The sequence below is a fragment of the Brassica napus genome, chromosome C2 (assembly GCF_020379485.1).
Source record: "Brassica napus cultivar Da-Ae chromosome C2, Da-Ae, whole genome shotgun sequence".
NCBI lineage: Eukaryota > Viridiplantae > Streptophyta > Magnoliopsida > Brassicales > Brassicaceae > Brassica > Brassica napus.
In genome coordinates, this window is record NC_063445.1 from 15,475,211 (window position 1) to 15,482,480 (window position 7,270).

Genomic DNA, 7,270 nt, shown 5'->3' on the forward strand with positions numbered 1-7,270 from the left:
ATCTTCACTGGTTGGAAATTAAACTGTATGTAGGATTTGGTGAACTTCTTCAGCAATAAATTCTTTAATATTCACGTCATACTCTAGCATCTCCTCGAAGCTCTAAACCTCCATGGTTTTTTATCTACTGCAAAATTCTTGGCTAAGCTCCCAAAGATTTTCTGTCTGATCTTTGGCTTATTCTCCAAAACATAATTGATGAATCAAATTCACTCGACCACATATCTCGATGCTGAAATTGTTGTATATGATTAACTCGGCCTGAACCTCCTGGCAGAAACATCTTAGTGTACCAACTCCGTAAACTGAATCTTTAATCGGTCTCACACCTTATGTAGAAAATGCTACGTCTTGAACTCTTAAAATCTGTCCAACCCGATCTCAACTCTTTGAAGTAATTCTTGACTCTCGACCAACAACTCATAGCTTTCATCTCCAAATAGCTTGCTGCCAAATCCTTCTTGTAATTCTCTGAACAACGGCCACATCAATATTCTGCTCTGAGTGTTGGATCTCAAATCTGCCTCAAACCAATGTATACATCGAACGGTTTAGTCCTTCTTCAGTATCTTGTGGTCCCAATTTCTTCTTCTTTGCATCATGAGCTTCATGATGTCTCATTGCAAACAGAATGCTTCCGGTGCTTCCATCATCTTGTAATAGAATCAAACTATCTCTTCGTCCAACGCTAAGCTTGAAACAAATACAGAACAATTTGGCTTGTACGGCTCTGGTGCTTGTACGTCTCAGCATAAGCTGGATAGACTTGAGAAACCGGAAGAATAAGTGCATCTGAGTGATCATGTGCAGTTGAATCGCTCTGAATCGGATCACAAACAACACCCAACTTGACATTGATAACACACGAGTCCGGAGATGTATTCCATGTATCAACTCTGTCCCATATATCTCTCTAAAGAATTGGCATCCCCCACTAGATCTCAAAAGAACGACAGGAAGGCATGACGTTACTGACTCCTAACATGACGGTAGTGAATTCGACCGTGAGGGTAGCAAACTCGAGCATGAGGACAGTAACATTGGTAAGTACAGTCCACCCGTTCAAGCTTGTCTCGGTGCTTCTGCTATGAAAGATTACGGTTAGGTAACTACCCATGACTATCTATCCTAAAATAAAGGAACCAGCCAGAATATCCTAGTTATCCTTGCGACTCATTTTGACTCGAAAAACTTTTGAAACCAGTCCCATTCTAGCATCGTATAACCATGCTCTGATACCACCTTTGTGACACCTCTGATCGTAGATGACCGGAAATGACACGGCCATGTTCCTCGATGGTCGATCCGAGGTTCTCATAATACTTCCGATCACCTTAGACCAACAACCAAAGAACACCAATGCTCCTATCGAATATCACTCTAGGCTTTTCAACCCGAAAAAGAACTATCTGATAGTTAGTTCGTCTGGATAAGGACTAATATTATATGGAACCCGTACTTTAAAAACGTTCTTTATATATCATTTAAAAGCATCTTACAAAATTTGTTATAAATTAACCTCGAGGTTTTCGGTCAACAAACCGTACACATAAGAAATATCAAAACGCCTTTGCAAGGATAATAAAACTACCGCTGGCTAATGCTGTTCCTTCCCGTCCTAGAGTAAGGTCTCCCGTCTACTGGTTACCTGCATCACAAATGAGTCATGAGTAACTGGTTTACTCAGTGAGCCTAGTCCCACACCCCAACGTATATTAGTAATATCTTGAGCAATCAACTCCATTTGTACGCAGTGGAAATATATTCCATAACTAATAAGAATGCATATATAAGGCCTATCATTTCATCGATGTGAATCGTATCTTAAACATCACCTCCAACGACACCCGCCATTCACTCATATTTATAATATATATATAGCCTAAACTCGGAAAACCACCAAGGCTAACCGAGCCTAGCGGGGAAATAAATATAACTACCATCTCTATTAGATATTCCAAGATCGAACATCTAACGCTGCATGCAGTTACACGGCCTCCAGGGTGCGACCCCATCATCGTGTCTTCTAACCTTGTTCCATATCGCAGGAACAATGCACGGTAGTGCGGAAAATTTCGGGAGAGTGAGTATACAATAAGACTTCACATGATTTATACTTATATATTTAATACTATACATATATATTAGTACTTGGGAACAAGTACTGAGGTTTGGAATAAACCTCTACGATCATTCATAAATATTTATTAAATGTTTACACTAAGTAAACACCTCACCCATTTCAATATTGATCAAGAGACAAAGCCTATCAATCATCTACCATCAGTACGTTCAATCAAGAAATATTCATTCACTACTCATCAATCATCTATCTAGACTCACCTTTGATTCCATGAGATTGGCTAAGGAAGACTAGACTCGAGCTCAACTAATAACACTCCATTTCACTCCTGATTCAGAATGTGTGGATACAAGATCATTCAGGTCGATTCAAACAGAAACTCAACTCAGCTTAGTTCCAAGCAGTTCAGTTCGGTCAAAGATAATTCAGTTCAGCTAGGCCATTTAAAAAAATATCTAAGCGACATAATTGAACCAAGATCAATCCACATAAGGGATTAAAAACTAATCTGGAGAGGAAGCTTAACAAATCCGTCCACCGGTTCCAAACAAAACTTCTCTGAACTAGTAGCTATGGCTTACCGATTTCCTCAAGCTTTAAGATGAACTTGGTTGATATAAACTTCAAGCTGAACACACGTCTAACCTGATCAGGACAAGATATCCATGATAGGTTCAAGATCAGAAACAAACCAAATCGTTTTGGTTACATAACAAGAACTGAAGCTCAAGCAAAACTGATCTCATCAAACCCATATGTTCTTACCGATTAAATCCAAGGCTAAAGAACTTGGGTGATTCTAAATTCTTGGATGCCAAACCTTCAGCTCTTAACCACACAATAACACACTGATTAAAGTCACAGGATGGTGAGAAAGGGTTGTCCATGCTCACTTCTCTTCTCTGTATTTTTTTCTGAATTTTTCATGAATTTTTCATTGAATTTTTCTGTCACTTTTCTCTCTTCTCTCTCTGATTTTTCTGTGTTTCTCACAGGTTTATGCACGACCAAACTGGTGGAGAAAGAGTTAAATGTCAGGAAGTTACTTCAGGTGAGAGTTTCACAAAACACAAGGCAAGGCTGAGAGGAGACAGGTGGTGAGCTGTTTCATTACTTCCAGCAGCAAGCAGCTGACCTTTCCCTCCCATAAATAAACTTCAAGCAGGTGTGCCTTGCACATGACTGATCATTCAACAAGAAGGCATGCAAGAAGGTGCATGGCACATGACCAGCAAGCAAGCAAGCACACAAGCTGGTGCAACTCACACGACTGATTTAAATTAACAAGCAGCTCAAACTATTCCTAGCCAGCTCTCGACCAAACTAGTCCATCGAATCTTGTCTTGTTTTTATATAAAATATTTCAGCTTGAATAAAACTCGACCATAATAATTAAAACTCGATCAGAACTATCAAGGGTAGATATATCGGCCACAGGACAGTCCCGTCGAGACATTAATCACCGGGTCGATTTTTTTATTTTTAATTCTGGTCGAACCAACTCCAAACTTGTCGATTGGGATTTTTCTCGACCAAAATTATATCCGTTCATGAGGGTCTTTACAGGAGGGGTTCGTGAGATTTCATCATTTAGGAGAGGTGAGAGTGAAGGATACAGAGGTTGAGGTGGCAGTGGTTATAGATACGGAGGTGGTGGATACGAAAGTTGATACGGAGGTTGTGGATATGAATGTTGATACGGAGATGGAGGTTATGATGTTATGGATACTGTAGGTAGAAAAGGAAGAAGGAGAACACAAATAAAAAATAAAAATTAGGAAGAAAAAATAAAATCTCGTCATTTTCTAACTACAAGCACATTAATTCAGTGAAAGGTAAATTGGTATAAAGCACACATCAGTTTCATCAATCTGTGTGCACCAAGTGGGATGTGTTCTTTTGTGTAGTAAAAAAGATAAAAGTGTTCTTTTGTATAACTCACTCTTTATACTAAGGTGCGCCGTGATATTTCCTTGCTTAAAGAAAAAAATGTGATTAATTAATAAATTAAATATACATATACGGTTTTATATTAACGATAATAGCCACCTAGACCTGGGACTTATTATCCGAGATTCGGATTCGATCCGAAATCCGCTCCGGATCCGCTCCGAAATAGGATATCCGGAGTGCCCGGATCCAAATCTGGATAGTAAAATCTTGGATCCGTCCAAACCGAATCAGGATCCGGATATCTTAATTTTTAGGTCTGGATATCCGGATCCGGATCCATATTTTTAAAACACATTAAAATTTTAAATTTCATTCATATTTATATTTTATATATTAATATTTATACATATAAATTAATTTTATAATATTATGTTCAGTTTTTACAATATTATAAACATATGTATATTTATAAATATTGTATAAATATTTAATTGATGTGTTATTTTTAAAAATGTAGTATTTAAAAAAAAATATTTTTTAATTATTTTTACGGATCCGGATCCGGATATCCGCGGGTAATAGAATATAGAGACGGATATCCAAAATCCGGAAACCACGAATCCGGATCCGGATATCCGTGGGTAATAGAATATGGAGACGGATATCCAAAATCCGGAAACCACGAATCCGGATCCGGATATTAAATCCACGAATCCGACGGATATGGATCCAGATTCAGGTACCCTAAATTTTTCGGATATCCGGATCCGTCCCAGGCCTATAGCCACCTGCTGTGTGCTGTGCCTCTGTCGTCACCTTGCATTGTTTAATCTTAGTGTTAATCCACACGTATACAAAATGTAGTATATAATATTTCGAGAACAAGATAAACGTGCTACGATAACAATTATAAAGATCATACTCCCTCTGTTCCAGTAAGATTTTTAGATTTTTTTTTTGTTCCCGAGAAATAGATTTTCTATATTGTTAAGATATTTTTTTATACTTTTGAGGAACATTAATTGATAATATTTGAATTGGTTGAATTTCATTGGTGGAAAGTTATTGAAAAATGTATAATAAAATAAAAATTAAATTAAATTATAAACATTTATTAAATTCTTAATAAACATGCATACTCTAGAAAATCTTACTTTTGGGAACAGAGAGAGTACTACTTACTCTACAAGGGACATGAACCTGAGTGGAGTGGGGCGAAGAGGTCGCAAAAAACAAATCTGATGTTGTTGTAATTAGAGAGTTTAGAGACTGAATATTTCTGTGTTATTATTAATGAACAATGGGGGTTCCTTATATAAGGATTACAAGATAAAGATAAATGGAAAGAGTACATATCCTAATCCAACAGGAAATAGGAAAACTACTAAAACATAGAAAAGGAAAACATCCTAAGTTCTAAGTCGGCTAGATCATTGGCCGACTCTCTATCCTCCTTGCGGCCGCGGTTGGGCTTGATGTGGCCGACGGGCTTTCTTCTCTTGTCTTGGTTAATGGCAATCCACTCCATGATTTATAACACTCCCCCTTGAATGCCATAACCATACAGGTTTTGTAGTACGCTTCATGTTGCCTCATTAAAACCTTATCAGGAAAACCCAGTGGGACAAAACCATGATGAAGGAAAAAGAGTACAACACGCACTACTCCCCCTGATGTGAACCTCAGTGTAGGTTCTACATTCTACGCATCTTGGTGCGTGATATTTCTTGTATGTATAGGATGGGAGTAATCGGCCGGTATCATTACTGAACCGTAATTAGACCACTTCGACTTCTTAGGTCGTTTCTCATGTCCTTTGACATTGAGTGTCCCGGTAAAGCATGTGTGCTAAATAATGTGAACCATATTGTTCTCGGGGATCACTATTGGGTCTTTGAAAATCGTGTTTGCATATGTCCATAGTCTAGACGTGATCGTCTACTCTTAACTCTTTACTATGGTCGGATAAACCAAGTACTCATGGACAATGTACTAAACATGGTTATCATGAACCTATGTCTCGGTGTATCTTCTATACACAGATGTATATCAATGGCTTTATAATTTTACCATACTATGGCTTATTGGCCAGAACATATTCATGATCCATACATATGGTCATCGATCTTTCTTGCTTTAGGCAATACCATATGTATTTATCTCGGACATTTTAGTCCTTTATCCATCTCTTGATGGTGTCTCATGACCTCTGTTGATGTGGATTATCACACACTGAAATATATATTATTAGGTCATAGATCTCGGCTCTCACAAGCTTATGGACTACAATACATTTGTATCCGGTTGATCTTTTGTCTCTACTAGCCCGTAATCAAGAAGAAGGGACAAACGCCTTTTAGTCTTAAAAGCCGGACGCGTCTAGTAGAAGAGCCAGACGTTCTTTGCTGAAGAGCCGGACGCCCTTAGACGGACAGAGTCGGACATCTTTAGTTTGAAGGGCCGGGGCCGGACGCTTATGGTCGGACACCCACATAGATTTATTCTATGCCTACTAACCTCTTTTAGGTTTAGTATAATCACAAGGAATTTCAAATATATGGACTGTATTGGATTGTCTTTTATACAACTCTAAGATCAATTTCTTTTACATACTATATGCAGCTGCTTTATGTTTCAGTCCATGAATCAACTTAGGAACAAAGCTGTTCTTTTATCTTATTCAGTGATCCATATGCTGCTTACTACATCATTTGTATCTAATTTCATTCTTATGACCAGACCATTTTCAATTTCAAAAATCTGTAGCAGCATCCACCACATAGGAGTTTATCTCCTTATAATCTGTTCCTTTGGTCTCTGTGAGTACCTTGTGTAACAAGCTATAATCTAATGTTGTTAAGTAGGAAGACATGAACACTCTTAGACCTCGTGATCACGTGCCTTCTCTCACGGTTTCTTTATCTCACAAGATCCATCTATTTCACTGGTTTATCAGATGGCGTTTCTGTATATGTATATGGCCAATACGCCCATCTCTCTTTTAGATACTTTGAACCTCCACGTTTCATCTTTACTAATCTCTATGATCTTTTATGATTGTATGAGTACTCATTCGTGGGTTCATGATCCTCGTTCATCTCTTTATGTTCAAGTGCTATAACTTTATGTATCTTTATACAAATGTGTGTGTGTGTCGACACTTTCATGTGGTTCCATTATGTTCCAGACATGATCTATATATTTGAGATCTTATTATCCAGGACCTTTATTACTTAGTAGCTTGGCGTCCCAAGCCACATGGTTTGGTACCTTAGATGTGTAGCTGCGCAGCCT